This window comes from Carcharodon carcharias, unplaced genomic scaffold, assembly GCF_017639515.1.
Source record: "Carcharodon carcharias isolate sCarCar2 unplaced genomic scaffold, sCarCar2.pri scaffold_894_ctg1, whole genome shotgun sequence".
In the NCBI taxonomy this organism is placed as follows: Eukaryota; Metazoa; Chordata; class Chondrichthyes; order Lamniformes; family Lamnidae; genus Carcharodon; species Carcharodon carcharias.
The window spans coordinates 18,924-35,790 of record NW_024471148.1 but is presented as its reverse complement, the minus strand read 5'-3'; the positions used below and the strand labels follow the sequence as shown (position 1 = coordinate 35,790).

Genomic DNA, 16,867 nt, shown 5'->3' with positions numbered 1-16,867 from the left:
TCAGTGAGAGAGAGAGAGAGAGAGTGAGCAGGGAGTCAATGAGAGAGAGTGAGAGAGAGTGAGCAGGGAGTCAATGAGAGAGAGTGAGAGAGAGAGAGAGTGAGCCGGGAGTCAGTGAGAGAGAGAGAGAGAGAGAGTGAGAGAGAGACTGAGCAGGGAGTCAGTGAGAGAGAGAGAGTGAGCAGCGAGTCAGAGAGAGGGAGAGAGAGAGTGAGCAGGGAGTCATTGAGAGAGAGAAAGAGAGTGAGCAGGGAGTCAGTGAGTGAGAGAGAGAGAGAGTGAGAGAGAGAGAGAGAGGGAGAGTGAGCAGGGAGTCAGTGAGAGAGAGAAAGAGAGTGAGCAGGGAGTCAGTGAGAGAGAGAGAGAGAGTGAGCCAGGAGTCAGTGAGAGAGAGAGAGAGAGAGTGAGCAGGGAGTCAATGAGAGAGAGTGAGAGAGAGAGAGAGTGAGCCGGGAGTCAGTGAGAGAGAGAGAGTGAGCAGGGAGTCAGTGAGAGAGAGAGAGAGAGTGAGCAGGGAGTCAGTGAGAGAGAGTGAGAGAGAGAGAGAGTGAGCAGCGAGTCAGTGAGAGAGAGAGAGAGTGAGCAGGGAGTCAGTGAGAGAGAGAGAGAGAGTGAGCAGGGAGTCAGTGAGAGAGAGAGAGAGTGAGCAGGGAGTCAGTGAGAGAGAGAGAGTGAGTGAGCAGGGAGGCAGTGAGTGAGAGAGAGAGAGGGATTGAGCAGGGAGTCAGTGAGAGAGAGAGAGAGTGAGCAACGAGTCAGTGAGAGAGAGAGAGAGAGTGAGCAGGGTGTCAGTGAGATGGAGAGAGAGAGAGTGAGAGAGAGACTGAGCAGGGAGTCAGTGAGAGAGAGTGAGCAGCGAGTCAGAGAGAGGGAGTGAGAGAGTGAGCAGGGAGTCATTGAGAGAGAGAAAGAGAGTGAGCAGGGAGTCAGTGAATTAGAGAGAGAGAGAGAGAGTGAGAGACAGAGAAAGAGAGGGAGAGTGAGCAGGGAGTCAGTGAGAGAGAGAGCGAGAGTGAGCCGGGAGTCAGTGAATGAGAGAGAGTGAGAAGGGAGTCAGTGAGAGAGAGAGAGGGAGTGAGCAGGGAGTCAATGAGAGAGAGAGAGAGAGTGAGTGAGCAGGGAGTCACTGAGAGAGAGAGAGAGAGTGAGCAGGGAGTCAGTGAGAGAGAGAGAGAGAGAGTGAGCAGGGAGTCAATGAGAGAGAGTGAGAGAGAGTGAGCAGGGAGTCAATGAGAGAGAGTGAGAGAGAGAGAGAGTGAGCCGGGAGTCAGTGAGAGAGAGAGAGAGAGAGAGTGAGAGAGAGACTGAGCAGGGAGTCAGTGAGAGAGAGAGAGTGAGCAGCGAGTCAGAGAGAGGGAGAGAGAGAGTGAGCAGGGAGTCATTGAGAGAGAGAAAGAGAGTGAGCAGGGAGTCAGTGAGTGAGAGAGAGAGAGAGTGAGAGAGAGAGAGAGAGGGAGAGTGAGCAGGGAGTCAGTGAGAGAGAGAAAGAGAGTGAGCAGGGAGTCAGTGAGAGAGAGAGAGAGAGTGAGCCAGGAGTCAGTGAGAGAGAGAGAGAGAGAGTGAGCAGAGAGTCAATGAGAGAGAGTGAGAGAGAGAGAGAGTGAGCCGGGAGTCAGTGAGAGAGAGAGAGTGAGCAGGGAGTCAGTGAGAGAGAGAGAGAGAGTGAGCAGTGAGTCAGTGAGAGAGAGAGAGAGTGAGCAGGGAGTCAGTGAGAGAGAGAGAGAGAGGGAGTGAGCAGGGAGTCAATGAGAGAGAGAGAGTGAGCAGGGAGGCAGTGACTGAGAGAGAGAGAGTGAGCAGGGAGTCAGTGAGAGAGATAGAGAGAGTGAGCAGGGAGTCAGTGAGAGAGAGAGAGAGAGTGAGCAGGGAGTAAGTGAGAGAGAGAGCAGGGAGTCAGTGAGAGAGAGAGAGAGAGTGAGCAGGGAGTCAGTGAGAGAGAGAGTGAGCAGGGAGTCAGTGAGAGAGAGTGAGCAGGGAGTCAGAGAGAGAGAGAGAGAGATTGAGCAGGGAGGCAGTGAGTGAGAGAGAGAGAGAGAGTGAGCAGGGAGGCAGTGAGAGAGAGAGAGAGGGAGTGAGCAGGGAGTCAGTGAGAGAGATAGAGAGAGTGAGCAGGGAGGCAGTTAGTGAGAGAGAGAGAGGGAGTGAGCAGGGAGTCAGTGAGAGAGAGAGAGAGAGTGATCAGGGAGTCAGTGAGAGAGAGAGAGAGAGAGTGAGCAGGGAGGCAGTGAGTGAGAGAGAGAGAGACAGAGTGAGCAGCGAGTCAGTGAGAGATAGAGAGAGAGTGAGCAGGGAGTAAGTGAGAGAGAGAGCAGGGAGTCAGTGAGAGAGAGAGAGACTGAGCAGGGAGTCAGCGAGAGAGAGAGTGAGCAGGGAGGCAGTGACTGAGAGAGAGAGAGTGAGCAGGGAGTCAGTGAGAGAGATAGAGAGAGTGAGCAGGGAGTCAGTGAGAGAGAGAGAGAGAGTGAGCAGGGAGTAAGTGAGAGAGAGAGCAGGGAGTCAGTGAGAGAGAGAGAGAGAGTGAGCAGGGAGTCAGTGAGAGAGAGAGTGAGCAGGGAGTCAGTGAGAGAGAGTGAGCAGGGAGTCAGAGAGAGAGAGAGAGAGATTGAGCAGGGAGGCAGTGAGTGAGAGAGAGAGAGAGAGAGAGAGCCGGGAGTCAGTGAGAGAGAGAGAGAGTGAGCAGGGAGGCAGTGAGAGAGAGAGAGAGGGAGTGAGCAGGGAGTCAGTGAGAGAGATAGAGAGAGTGAGCAGGGAGGCAGTTAGTGAGAGAGAGAGAGGGAGTGAGCAGGGAGTCAGTGAGAGAGAGAGAGAGAGTGATCAGGGAGTCAGTGAGAGAGAGAGAGAGAGAGTGAGCAGGGAGGCAGTGAGTGAGAGAGAGAGAGAGAGTGAGGGAGTCAGTGAGAGAGAGAGAGAGAGTGAGCAGGGAGTCAGTGAGAGAGAGAGAATGAGCAGGGAGTCAGTGAGAGAGAGAGAGTGAGTGAGCAGCGAGTCAGTGAGAGAGACAGAGAGAGTGAGCAGGGTGTCAGTGAGAGAGAGAGAGAGAGAGTGAGAGAGAGACTGAGCAGGGAGTCAGTGAGAGAGAGAGAGTGAGCAGCGAGTCAGAGAGAGGGAGAGAGAGAGTGAGCAGGGAGTCATTGAGAGAGAGAGAGTGAGCAGGGAGTCAGTGAGTGAGAGCGGGAGAGAGAGTGAGAGAGAGAGAGAGGGAGAGTGAGCAGGGAGTCAGAGAGAGAGAGAGAGCGAGAGTGAGCCGGGAGTCAGTGAATGAGAGAGAGTGAGAAGGGAGTCAGTGAGAGAGAGAGAGAGAGAGTGAGCAGGGAGTCAATGAGAGAGAGAGAGAGTGTGAGCTGGAAGTCAGTGAGAGAGAGAGAGAGAGCAGGGAGTCAGTGAGAGAGAGAGAGAGAGAGAGAGAGAGAGAGAGAGAGAATGAGCCGGGAGACAGTGAGAGAGAGAGAGAGAGTGAGCGGCGAGTCAGTAAGAGGGAGAGAGAGAGAGAGAAGTGAGCTAGTGAGAGAGAGAGAGCAGGGAGTCAGTGAGAGAGAGAGAGAGAGAGAGTGAGCAGGGAGGCAGTGTGTGTGAGAGAGAGAGAGAGAGTGAGCAGGGAGTCAGTGAGACAGAGAGAGAGTGAGCAGGGAGTCAGTGAGAGAGAGAGAGTGAGCAGGGAGTCAGTGAGAGAGAGAGAGAGAGAGAGCAGGGAGTCAGTAAGAGGGAGAGAGAGAGAGAGAAGTGAGTTAGTGAGAGAGAGAGAGCAGGGAGTCAGTGAGAGAGAGAGAGAGAGAGAGCAGGGAGTCAGTGAGAGAGAGAGAGAGAGTGAGCAGGGAGTCAGTGAGAGAGAGAGAGAGACTGAGCAGGGAGTCAGTGAGAGAGAGAGAGAGTGAGTAGAGAGTTAGTGAGTGAGAGAGAGCGAGAGTGAGCCAGGAGTCAGTGAATAAGCGGGAGTGAGCAGGGAGTCAGTGAGAAGAGAGAGAGAGTGAGCAGGGAGTCAATGAGAGAGAGTGAGAGAGAGAGAGTGAGCAGGGAGTCAGTGAGAAGAGAGAGAGAGAGTGAGCTGGGAGTCAATGAGAGAGAGTGAGAGAGAGAGAGAGTGAGCCGGGAGTCAGTGAGAGAGAGAGAGTGAGCAGTGAGTCAGTGAGAGAGAGAGAGAGAGAGTGAGCAGGGAGTAAGTGAGAGAGAGAGCAGGGAGTAAGTGAGAGAGAGAGAGAGAGTGAGCAGGGAGTAAGTGAGAGAGAGAGCAGGGAGTAAGTGAGAGAGTGAGCAGGGAGTCAGTGAGAGAGAGAGTGAGCAGGGAGTCAGTGAGAGAGAGTGAGAGAGTGAGCAGGGAGTCACTGAGAGAGAGAGAGAGAGTGAGCAGTGAGTCAGAGAGAGAGAGAGATTGAGCAGGGACTCAGTGAGAGAGAGAGAGAGTGAGCAGGGAGTCAGTGAGAGAGAGAGAGAGAGAGAGTGAGCAGGGAGGCAGTGAGTGAAAGAGAGAGAGAGAGTGAGCAGGGAGTCAGTGAGAGAGAGAGAGAGAGTGAGCAGGGAGGCAGTGAGAGAGAGAGAGAGAGTGAGCAGGGAGGCAGTGAGTGAGAGAGAGAGAGAGTGAGCAGGGCGTCAGTGAGAGAGAGAGAGAGTGAGCAGGGGTTCAGTGAGAGAGAGAGAGCGAGAGTGAGCAGGGAGGCAGTGAGTGAGAGAGAGAGAGAGAGTGAGCAGGGCGTCAGTGGGAGAGAGAGAGAGTGAGTGAGCAGGGAGTCAGTGAGAGAGAGTGAGAGAGTGAGCAGGGAGTCAGTGAGAGAGAGAGAGAGAGAGAGAGTGAGAGAGAGACTGAGCAGGGAGTCAGTGAGAGAGAGAGAGTGAGCAGCGAGTCAGAGAGAGGGAGAGAGAGAGTGAGCAGGGAGTCATTGAGAGAGAGAAAGAGAGTGAGCAGGGAGTCAGTGAGTGAGAGAGAGAGAGAGTGAGAGAGAGAGAGAGAGGGAGAGTGAGCAGGGAGTCAGTGAGAGAGAGAAAGAGAGTGAGCCAGGAGTCAGTGAGAGAGAGAGAGAGAGAGTGAGCAGGGAGTCAATGAGAGAGAGTGAGAGAGAGAGAGAGTGAGCCGGGAGTCAGTGAGAGAGAGAGAGTGAGCAGGGAGTCAGTGAGAGAGAGAGAGAGAGTGAGCAGGGAGTCAGTGAGAGAGAGAGAGAGTGAACAGGGAGTCAGTGAGAGAGAGAGAGAGAGGGAGTGAGCAGGGAGTCAGTGAGAGAGAGAGAGTGAGCAGGGCGTCAGTGAGAGAGAGAGAGAGTGAGCAGGGATTCAGTGAGAGAGAGAGAGAGTGAGCAGGGAGTCAGTGAGAGAGAGAGAGAGAGTGAGCAGGGAGTCAGTGAGAGAGAGAGAGAGTGAACAGGGAGTCAGTGAGAGAGAGAGAGAGAGAGAGTGAGCAGGGAGGCAGTGAGTGAGAGAGAGAGAGAGAGTGAGCAGGGAGTCAGTGAGAGAGAGAGAGTGAGCAGGGCGTCAGTGAGAGAGAGAGAGAGTGAGTGAGCAGGGAGTCAGTGAGAGAGAGAGAGAGAGTGAGCAGGGAATCAGTGAGAGAGAGAGAGAGAGAGTGAGAGAGAGACTGAGCAGGGAGTCAGTGAGAGAGAGAGAGTGAGCAGGGAGTCATTGAGAGAGAGAAAGAGTGTGAGCAGGGAGTCAGTGAGTGAGAGAGAGAGAGAGAGGGAGAGTGAGCAGGGAGTCAGTAAGAGAGAGAAAGAGAGTGAGCAGGGAGTCAGTGAGTGAGAGAGAGTGAGAAGGGAGTCAGTGAGAGAGAAAGAGAGAGTGAGCAGGTAGTCAATGAGAGAGAGTGAGAGAGAGTGTGAGCCAGAAGTCAGTGAGAGAGAGAGAGAGAGTGAGCAGCGAGTCAGTGAGAGAGAGAGAGAGAGTGAGTGAGCAAGAAGTCAGTGAGAGAGAGAGAGAGAGATTGAACAGGGAGTCAGTGAGAGAGAGAGAGAGAGATTGAGCAGGGAGTCAGTGAGAGAGAGAGAGAGAGTGAGCAGGGAGTCAATGAGAGAGAGTGAGAGAGAGAGAGAGAGAGAGAGAGTGAGCAGGGAGTCAGTTAGAGAGAGAGAGTGAGCAGGGAGTAAGTGAGAGAGAGAGCAGGGAGTCAGTGAGAGAGAGAGAGAGTGAGCAGGGAGTCAGTGAGAGAGAGAGAGAGAGAGTGAGCAGGGAGTCAGTGAGAGAGAGAGAGACTGAGCAGGGAGTCAGTGACTGAGAGAGAGAGAGTGAGCAGGGAGGCAGTGACTGAGAGAGAGAGAGTGAGCAGGGAGTCAGTGAGAGAGATAGAGAGTGAGCAGGGAGTCAGTGAGAGAGAGAGAGAGAGAGAGAGAGAGAGTGAGCAGGGAGTCAGTTAGAGAGAGAGAGTGAGCAGGGAGTAAGTGAGAGAGAGAGCAGGGAGTCAGTGAGAGAGAGAGAGAGTGAGCAGGGAGTCAGTGAGAGAGAGAGAGAGAGAGTGAGCAGGGAGTCAGTGAGAGAGAGAGAGAGTGAGCAGGGAGTCAGTGAGAGAGAGAGAGAGTGAGCAGGGAGTCAGAGAGAGAGAGAGAGATTGAGCAGGGACTCAGTGAGAGAGAGAGAGAGACTGAGCAGGGAGTCAGTGACTGAGAGAGAGAGAGTGAGCAGGGAGGCAGTGACTGAGAGAGAGAGAGTGAGCAGGGAGTCAGTGAGAGAGATAGAGAGTGAGCAGGGAGTCAGTGAGAGAGATAGAGAGAGTGAGCAGGGAGTCAGTGAGAGAGAGAGAGAGAGTGAGCAGGGAGTAAGTGAGAGAGAGAGCAGGGAATCAGTGAGAGAGAGTAAGCAGGGAGTCAGTGAGAGAGAGAGAGAGTGAGCAGGGAGTCAGTGAGAGAGAGAGAGAGAGCAGGGAGTCAGTGAGAGAGAGAGAGTGAGCAGGGAGTCAGAGAGAGAGAGAGATTGAGCAGGGAGGCAGTGAGTGAGAGAGGGAGAGAGAGTGAGCAGGGAGTCAGTGAGAGAGAGAGAGAGTGAGCAGGGAGGCAGTGAGAGAGAGAGTGAGTGAGCAGGGAGTCAGTGAGAGAGAGAGAGTGAGTGAGCAGGGAGGCAGTGAGTGAGAGAGAGAGAGGGAGTGAGCAGGGAGTCAGTGAGAGAGAGAGAGTGAGCAGTGCGTCAGTGAGAGAGAGAGAGAGTGAGTGAGTAGGGAGTCAGTGAGAGAGAGAGAGAGAGAGTGAGCAGGGAGTCAGTGAGAGAGAGAGAGTGAGTGAGCAGGGAGGCAGTGAGTGAGAGAGAGAGAGGGAGTGAGCAGGGAGTCAGTGAGAGAGAGAGAGAGAGTGAGCAGGGAGGCAGTGAGTGAGAGAGAGAGAGTGAGCCGGGAGTCAATGAGAGAGAGAGAGAGAGAGTGTGAGCCGGAAGTCAGTGAGAGAGAGAGAGTGTGAGCAGCGAGTCAGTGAGAGAGAGAGAGAGAGAGTGAGCAGGGAGGCAGTGAGTGAGAGAGAGAGAGTGAGTGAGCAGCGAGTCAGTGAGAGAGAGAGACAGTGAGCAGGGTGTCAGTGAGAGAGAGAGAGAGAGAGAGTGAGAGAGAGACTGTGCAGGGAGTCAGTGAGAGAGAGAGAGTGAGCAGCGAGTCAGAGAGAGGGAGAGAGAGAGTGAGCAGGGAGTCATTGAGAGAGAGAAAGAGAGTGAGCAGGGAGTCAGTGAGTGAGTGAGAGAGAGAGAGAGAGTGAGAGAGAGAGAGAGAGAGAGGGAGAGTGAGCAGGGAGTCAGTGAGAGAGAGAGCGAGAGTGAGCCGGGAGTCAGTGAATGAGAGAGAATGAGAAGGGAGTCAGTGAGAGAGAGAGAGGGAGTGGGCAGGGAGTCAATGAGAGAGAGAGAGAGAGAGTGAGTGAGCAGGGAGTAAGTGAGAGAGAGAGTGAGCAGGGAGTCAGTGAGAGAGAGAGAGAGAGTGAGAGACAGACTGAGCAAGGAGTCAGTGAGAGAGAGAGAGAGAGAGAGAGTGAGAGAGAGACTGAGCAGGGAGTCAGTGAGAGAGAGAGTGAGCAGCGAGTCAGAGAGAGGGAGAGAGAGAGTGAGCAGGGAGTCAATGAGAGAGAGAGAGAGAGAGAGTGAGCAGCGAGTCAGTGAGAGAGAGAGAGAGAGTGAGCAGCGAGTCAGTGAGAGAGAGAGAGAGAGAGAGAGTGAGCAGTGAGTCAGTGAGAGAGAGAGAGAGAGAGTGAGCAGGGAGTCAGTTAGAGAGAGAGAGTGAGCAGGGAGTAAGTGAGAGAGAGAGCAGGGAGTCAGTGAGAGAGAGAGAGAGTGAGCATGGAGTCAGTGAGAGAGATGAGAGAGTGAGTGAGCAGGGAGTCAGTGAGAGAGAGAGAGTGAGCAGGGAGTCAGAGGGAGAGAGAGAGATTGAGCAGGGACTCAGTGAGAGAGAGAGAGAGACTGAGCAGGGAGTCAGTGAGAGAGAGAGAGTGTGAGCAGGGAGGCAGTGACTGAAAGAGAGAGAGTGAGCAGGGAGGCAGTGAGAGGGAGAGAGTGAGTGAGCAGGGAGGCAGTGAGTGAGAGAGAGAGAGTGAGTGAGCAGGGAGTCAGTGAGAGAGAGAGAGAGTGAGCAGCGAGTCAGTGAGAGAGAGAGAGAGAGAGTGAGCAGGGTGTCAGTGAGATAGAGAGACAGAGAGTGAGAGAGAGACTGAGCAGGGAGTCATTGAGAGAGAGAAAGAGAGTGAGCAGGGAGTCAGTGAGTGAGAGAGAGAGAGAGAGAGAGAGTGAGAGAGAGAGAGAGAGGGAGAGTTAGCAGGGAGTCAGTGAGAGAGAGAGCGAGAGTGAGCCGGGAGTCAGTGAATGAGAGAGAGTGAGAAGGGAGTCAGTGAGAGAGAGAGAGGGAGTGAGCAGGGAGTCAATGAGAGAGAGAGAGAGAGTGAGTGAGCAGGGAGTCACTGAGAGAGAGAGTGAGCAGGGAGTCAGTGAGAGAGAGTGAGAGAGAGACTGAGCAGGGAGTCAGTGAGAGAGAGTGAGAGAGAGACTGAGCAGGGAGTCAGTGAGAGAGAGAGAGAGAGAGTGAGAGAGAGACTGAGCAGGGAGTCAGTGAGAGAGAGTGAGCAGCGAGTCAGAGAGAGGGAGAGAGAGAGTGAGCAGGGAGTCATTGAGAGAGAGAAAGAGAGTGAGCAGGGAGTCAGTGAGTGAGAGAGTGAGAGAGAGAGAGGGAGAGTGAGCAGGGAGTCAGTGAGAGAGAGAGCGAGAGTGAGCCGGGAGTCAGTGAATGAGAGAGAGTGAGAAGGGAGTCAGTGAGAGAGAGAGAGAGAGAGAGAGTGAGCCGGGAGTCAATGAGAGAGAGAGAGAGAGAGAGAGAGAGAGTGTGAGCCGGAAGTCAGTGAGAGAGAGAGAGAGTGAGAAGCGAGTCAGTGAGAGAGAGAGAGAGAGAGTGAGCAGCGAGTCAGTGAGAGAGAGAGAGAGAGTGAGCAGGGTGTCAGTGAGAGAGAGAGAGAGAGAGAGAGAGAGAGACTGTGCAGGGAGTCAGTGAGAGAGAGAGAGTGAGCAGCGAGTCAGTGAGAGAGAGAGAGAGAGAGTGAGCAGGGAGGCAGTGAGTGAGAGAGAGAGAGTGAGTGAGCAGCGAGTCAGAGAGAGGGAGAGAGAGAGTGAGCAGGGAGTCATTGAGAGAGAGAAAGAGAGTGAGCAGGGAGTCAGTGAGTGAGTGAGAGAGAGAGAGAGAGTGAGAGAGAGAGAGAGAGAGAGGGAGAGTGAGCAGGGAGTCAGTGAGAGAGAGAGCGAGAGTGAGCCGGGAGTCAGTGAATGAGAGAGAATGAGAAGGGAGTCAGTGAGAGAGAGAGAGGGAGTGAGCAGGGAGTCAATGAGAGAGAGAGAGAGAGAGTGAGTGAGCAGGGAGTAAGTGAGAGAGAGAGTGAGCAGGGAGTCAGTGAGAGAGAGAGAGAGAGTGAGAGACAGACTGAGCAAGGAGTCAGTGAGAGAGAGAGAGAGAGAGAGAGTGAGAGAGAGACTGAGCAGGGAGTCAGTGAGAGAGAGAGTGAGCAGCGAGTCAGAGAGAGGGAGAGAGAGAGTGAGCAGGGAGTCAATGAGAGAGAGAGAGAGAGAGAGTGAGCAGCGAGTCAGTGAGAGAGAGAGAGAGAGTGAGCAGCGAGTCAGTGAGAGAGAGAGAGAGAGAGAGAGTGAGCAGTGAGTCAGTGAGAGAGAGAGAGAGAGAGTGAGCAGGGAGTCAGTTAGAGAGAGAGAGTGAGCAGGGAGTAAGTGAGAGAGAGAGCAGGGAGTCAGTGAGAGAGAGAGAGAGTGAGCATGGAGTCAGTGAGAGAGATGAGAGAGTGAGTGAGCAGGGAGTCAGTGAGAGAGAGAGAGTGAGCAGGGAGTCAGAGGGAGAGAGAGAGATTGAGCAGGGACTCAGTGAGAGAGAGAGAGAGACTGAGCAGGGAGTCAGTGAGAGAGAGAGAGTGTGAGCAGGGAGGCAGTGACTGAAAGAGAGAGAGTGAGCAGGGAGGCAGTGAGAGGGAGAGAGTGAGTGAGCAGGGAGGCAGTGAGTGAGAGAGAGAGAGTGAGTGAGCAGGGAGTCAGTGAGAGAGAGAGAGAGTGATCAGCGAGTCAGTGAGAGAGAGAGAGAGAGAGTGAGCAGGGTGTCAGTGAGATAGAGAGACAGAGAGTGAGAGAGAGACTGAGCAGGGAGTCATTGAGAGAGAGAAAGAGAGTGAGCAGGGAGTCAGTGAGTGAGAGAGAGAGAGAGAGAGAGAGTGAGAGAGAGAGAGAGAGGGAGAGTTAGCAGGGAGTCAGTGAGAGAGAGAGCGAGAGTGAGCCGGGAGTCAGTGAATGAGAGAGAGTGAGAAGGGAGTCAGTGAGAGAGAGAGAGGGAGTGAGCAGGGAGTCAATGAGAGAGAGAGAGAGAGTGAGTGAGCAGGGAGTCACTGAGAGAGAGAGTGAGCAGGGAGTCAGTGAGAGAGAGTGAGAGAGAGACTGAGCAGGGAGTCAGTGAGAGAGAGAAAGAGAGAGAGCAGGGAGTCAGTGAGAGAGAGAGAGAGAGAGTGAGAGAGAGACTGAGCAGGGAGTCAGTGAGAGAGAGTGAGCAGCGAGTCAGAGAGAGGGAGAGAGAGAGTGAGCAGGGAGTCATTGAGAGAGAGAAAGAGAGTGAGCAGGGAGTCAGTGAGTGAGAGAGTGAGAGAGAGAAAGAGAGTGAGCAGGGAGTCAGTGAGAGAGAGAGCGAGAGTGAGCCGGGAGTCAGTGAATGAGAGAGAGTGAGAAGGGAGTCAGTGAGAGAGAGAGAGAGAGAGAGTGAGCCGGGAGTCAATGAGAGAGAGAGAGAGAGAGAGAGTGTGAGCCGGAAGTCAGTGAGAGAGAGAGAGAGTGAGAAGCGAGTCAGTGAGAGAGAGAGAGAGAGAGAGTGAGCAGCGAGTCAGTGAGAGAGAGAGAGAGAGTGAGCAGGGTGTCAGTGAGAGAGAGAGAGAGAGAGAGAGAGAGAGACTGTGCAGGGAGTCAGTGAGAGAGAGAGAGTGAGCAGCGAGTCAGTGAGAGAGAGAGAGAGAGAGTGAGCAGGGAGGCAGTGAGTGAGAGAGAGAGAGTGAGTGAGCAGCGAGTCAGAGAGAGGGAGAGAGAGAGTGAGCAGGGAGTCATTGAGAGAGAGAAAGAGAGTGAGCAGGGAGTCAGTGAGTGAGTGAGAGAGAGAGAGAGAGAGTGAGAGAGAGAGAGAGAGGGAGAGTGAGCAGGGAGTCAGTGAGAGAGAGAGCGAGAGTGAGCCGGGAGTCAGTGAATGAGAGAGAGTGAGAAGGGAGTCAGTGAGAGAGAGAGAGGGAGTGAGCAGGGAGTCAATGAGAGAGAGAGAGAGAGAGTGAGTGAGCAGGGAGTAAGTGAGAGAGAGAGTGAGCAGGGAGTCAGTGGGAGAGAGAGAGAGAGTGAGAGACAGACTGAGCAAGGAGTCAGTGAGAGAGAGAGAGAGAGAGAGTGAGAGAGAGACTGAGCAGGGAGTCAGTGAGAGAGAGAGTGAGCAGCGAGTCAGAGAGAGGGAGAGAGAGAGTGAGCAGGGAGTCAATGAGAGAGAGAGAGAGAGAGAGTGAGCAGCGAGTCAGTGAGAGAGAGAGAGTGAGCAGCGAGTCAGTGAGAGAGAGAGAGAGAGAGAGAGTGAGCAAGGAGTCAGTGAGAGAGAGAGAGATTGAGCAGCCTGTCAGTGAGAGAGAGATTGAGCAGGGAGTCAGTGAGAGAGAGAGAGAGAGAGTGAGCAGGGAGTCAATGAGAGAGAGTGAGAGAGAGAGAGAGAGAGTGAGCCGGGAGTCAGTGAGAGAGAGAGAGAGAGTGAGCAGGGAGTCAGTTACAGAGAGAGAGTGAGCAGGGAGTAAGTGAGAGAGAGAGCAGGGAGTCAGTGAGAGAGAGAGAGAGTGAGCAGGGAGTCAGTGAGAGAGAGAGAGTGAGCAGGGAGTCAGAGGGAGAGAGAGAGATTGAGCAGGGACTCAGTGAGAGAGAGAGAGAGACTGAGCAGGGAGTCAGTGAGAGAGAGAGAGAGTGAGCAGGGAGGCAGTGACTGAGAGAGAGAGAGTGAGCAGGGAGTCAGTGAGAGGGAGAGAGTGAGTGTGCAGGGAGTCAGTGAGAGAGAGAGAGAGAGTGAGCAGGGAGTCAGTGAGAGAGAGAGTGAGCAGGGAGTCAGTGAGAGAGAGAGTGAGCAGGGAGTCAGTGAGAGAAAGAGAGTGAGTGAGCAGGGAGGCAGTGAGTGAGAGAAAGTGAGAGAGTGAGCAGGGAGTCAGTGAGTGAGAGAGAGAGAGAGAGAGTGAGCAGGGAGTCAGTGAGTGAGAGAGAGAGAGAGAGTGAGCAGGGAGTCAGTGAGTGAGAGAGAGAGTGAGCCGGGAGTCAGTGAGAGAGAGTGAGAGATTGAGCAGGGAGTCAGTGAGAAAGAGAGAGAGTGAGCAGGGAGTCAGTGAGAGAAAGAGAGTGAGCAGGGAGTCAGTGAGAAAGAGAGAGAGAGTGAGCAGGGAGTTAGAGAGAGAGAGAGAGAGAGTGTGAGCAGGGAGTCAGTGAGAGAGAGAGATTGAGCAGGGAGTCAGTGAGAGAGAGAGAGTGAGCAGGGGGTCAGTGAGAGAGAGAGAGAGTATGCAGGGAGTTAGTTAGAGAGAGAGAGCAGGGAGTCTTTGAGAGAGAGAGAGTGAGCAGGGTGTCAGTGAGAGAGAGAGAGAGAGAGTGAGCAACGCGGGAGTCAGTGAGAGAGAGAGAGAGAGAGTGAGCAGGAAGTCAGTGTGAGAGAGAGAGAGAGTGAGCAGGGAGACAGTGTGAGAGAGAGCAAGAGAGAGAGAGAGATTGAGCAGGCTGTCTGTGAGAGAGATAGAGTGAGCAGGGAGTTAGTGAGAGAGAGAGAGTGTGCAGGGACTTAGTGAGAGAGAGAGTGAGCAGGGAGTCAGTGAGAGAGAGAGATTGAGCAGGGATTTAGTGACAGAGAGAGAGATGGGGTGAGCAGGGAGTCAGTGAGTGAGAGAGAGAGAGAGAGTGAGTGAGCAGGGAGTCAGAGAGAGAGAGAGTGATAGAGAGAGTGAGCAGGGAGTCAGTGAGAGAGATAGAGAGAGTGAGCAGCGAATCAGTGAGAGAGAGAGAGAGAATGAGCAGGGAGTCAGTGAGAGACAGAGAGAGAGAGAGTGAGCAGGGAGTCAGTGAGAGAGAGAGAGAGAGAGTGAGCAGGGAGTTAGTGAGAGAAAGAGAGTGAGTGAGCAGGGAGGCAGTGAGTGAGAGAAAGAGAGAGAGTGAGCAGGGAGTCAGTGAGAGAGAGAGAGAGAGTGAGCAGGGAGTCAGTGAGAGAGAGAGAGAGAGTGAGCAGGGAGTCAGTGAGAGAGAGAGAGAGTGAGCAGGGAGTCAATGAGAGAGAGAGAGAGAGTGAGCCGGGAGTCAGTGAGAGAGAGAGAGTGAGTGAGCAGCGAGTCAGTGAGAGAGAGAGAGAGAGTGAGCAGGGAGTCAGTGAGAGAGAGAGAGTGAGTGAGCAGCGAGTCAGAGAGAGAGAGAGAATGAGCAGGGATTCAGTGAGAGAGAGAAAGAGAGTGAGCAGGGAGTCACTGAGTGAGAGAGAGAGAGAGAGTGAGCAGGGAGTCACTGAGAGAGAGAGAGAGAGTGAGCCGGGCGTCAGTGAGAGAGAGAGAGAGTGTGCAGGGAGTCAATGAGAGAGATAGAGAGAGAGAGAGTGATTGAGCCAGGAGTCAGTGAGTGAGAGAGAGAGAGTGAGCAGGGAGTCAGTGAGAGAGAGAGAGAGAGAGTGAGCAGGGAGACAGTGAGAGAGAGAGAGTGAGCAGGGAGTTAGTGAGAGAGAGAGTGAGTAGGGAGTCAACGTGAGAGAGAGAGAGTGAGCTGGGAGTCACTAAGAGAGAGAGAGAGTGAGCAGGTAGTCTGTGAGAGAGAGAGTGAGTAGGGAGTTAGAGAGAGAGAGAATGAGTGAGCAGGGAGTTAGTGAGAGAGAGAGAGAGTGGGGGTGAGCAGGGAGTCAGTGAGAGAGAGAGAGAGAAAGAGTGAGTGAGCACGGAGTCAGAGAGAGAGAGAGTGAGAGAGAGAGAGAGTGAGCAGGGAGTCAGAGTGAGAGAGAGAGAGAGAGTGAGCAGGGAGTCAGTGAGAGAGAGAGAGAGAGTGAGTGACCAGGGTGTCAGAGAGAGAGAGAGGGAGACAGGGAGACATCGAGACACAAAGGGATCGAATGAGACGCATACAGACAAGCGGGTGTCAGAATGAGCAAAACAGAGACAGTGAAAGGGAGGGAGAGTGAGGGAGATAGCTTGGGCATGAAGGAGACACAAAACAAGAGAGGCTGCACAGAAGGATGAGAACCAAATACCGAGAGACAGAGGATGATGCACAGAATGTGGGTCAAATCACGAGGGAGATGTAGAGAGCTGGATAGAGATACACGAAGCAAGAAGATAGAGAGAGAACAAAGACAGACATGGGCAGTGCTGACGGTACAGGAGGATTTCATCTCAGAGCTGATGCATGAGGAATCAGAGAGCAGGGTTTCCAGAGACTGAGGGAAAGTAACTGCAGAGAACCCAGTCTCCTCGAATCTGGGAATCGAGAATATGTGTGGGGCTCTGGAGAAACTAACCAATCTCGTCCTGTACCTGTCCTGGGAGTGTTTGATGGGGACAGTGTGGAGGGAAATTTACTCTGTATCTAACCCTGTGCTGTACCTGTCCTGGGAGTGTTTGATGGGGACAGTGTAGAGGGAGCTTTACTCTGTATCTAACCCCGTGCTGTACCTGTCCTGGGAGTGTTTGATGGGGACAGTGTAGAGGGAGCTTTACTCTGTATCTAACCCCGTGCTGTACCTGTCCTGGGAGTGTTTGATGGGGACAGTGTAGAGGGAGATTTACTCTGTATCTAACCCCGTGCTATACCTGTCCTGGGAGTGTTTGATGGGGACAGTGTAAAGGGAGATTTACTCTGTACCTAACCCCGTGCTGTACCTGTCCTGGGAGTGTTTGATGGGGACAGTGTGGAGGGAAATTTACTCTGTATCTAACCCCGTGCTGTACCTGTCCTGGGAGCGTTTGATGGGGACAGTGTAGAGGGAGATTTACTCTGTATCTAACCCCGTGCTGTACCTGCCCTGGGAGTGTTTGTTGGGGACAGTGTAGAGGGAGATTTACTCTGTATCTAACCCCGTGCTGTACCTGTCCTGGGAGTGTTTGATGGGGACAGTGTAGAGGGAGATTTACTCTGTATCTAACCCCATGCTGTACCTGTCCTGGGAGTGTTTGATGGGGACAGTGTAGAGGGAGATTTACTCTGTATCTAACCCCGTGCTGTACCTGTCCTGGGAGTGTTTGATGGGGACGGTGTAGAGGGAGCTTTACTCTGTATCTAACGCCGTGCTGTACCTGTCCTGTGAGTGTTTGATGGGGACAGTGTGGAGGGAGATTTACTCTGTATCTAACCCCGTGCTGTCCCTGTCCTGGGAGTGTTTGATGGGGACGGAGTGTAGAGGGAGATTTACTCTGTATCTAACATCGTGCTGTACCTGTCCTGGGAGTGTTTGATGGGGACAGTGTAGAGGGAGATTTTCTCTGTATCTCACCCCGTGTTGTAGCTGTCCTGGGAGTGTTAGATTGGGACAGTGTAGAATGAGAATTACTCTGTATCTAACCCCGTGCTGTACCTGTCCTGGGAGTGTTTGATGGGGACGGAGTGTAGAGGGGGAGGACAGGTGTCTATGAGGCTGTGGATAGATACATACCGAAGATGACAACACGCGGACTGAGGTAGGTGCAGGATTCCTCAGCATCACCTACAGAGAGAGAGACAAAGGACAGACACCAGTGACGACACAACATGCAACGAGCAGACAGTGCGGCGGAGAAGAGGACAGACGACCAGGGTCCCCAGGTCCCCAAAATCACAGCAGGCCTTTCTGCCCAGGAATAATTGTCCCAATGGAACGATCTTGTGGCTGATCAGTGACCCATTTCCATGTACTAGTAGTCTCCAAATTAGCCTTTTCAAATATCAGAGCATCACAGGGAGGGACGTGGGGTATATCAGAGTGTTACAGTGAGGGGTGAGGGGTATATCAGAGTGTTACAGTGAGGGGTGTGGGATATATCAGTGTGTTACAGTGAGGGACGTGGGGTATATCAGTGTGTTACAGTGAGGGGTGAGGGGTATATCAGAGTGTTACAGTGAGGGGTGTGGGATATATCAGTGTGTTACAGTGAGGGGTGTGGGGTATATCAGAGTGTTACAGTGAGGGACGTGGGGTATATCAGTGTGTTACAGTGAGGGGTGTGGGGTATATCAGAGTGTTACAGTGAGGGACGTGGGGTATATCAGTGTGTTACAGTGAGGGGTGTGGGGTATATCAGAGTGTTACAGTGAGGGGTGTGGGGTATATCAGTGTGTTACAGTGAGGGGTGTGGGGTATATCAGAGTGTTACAGTGAGGGGTGTGGAGTATATCAGAGTGTTACAGTGAAGGGTGTGGGTTATATCAGAGTGTTACAGTGAGGGGTGTGGGGTAT

General features: G+C 53.3%; 1 protein-coding gene across 2 annotated transcripts in view; it reads right to left on the bottom strand.

Moving 5' to 3' along the window:
* The window catches only part of LOC121275213 (transforming growth factor beta-1-induced transcript 1 protein-like), a 70,509-nt gene extending 54,370 nt beyond the window's left edge, over window positions 1-16,139 (bottom strand). For both annotated transcript variants that reach the window (XR_005942368.1, XM_041182639.1), the window contains exon 1: window positions 16,088-16,139. The gene's annotated coding sequence lies outside the window, so the exon portion shown is untranslated. The remainder of the gene's footprint in view (window positions 1-16,087) is intronic.
* Between the last annotated feature and the right edge of the window lie 728 nt (window positions 16,140-16,867).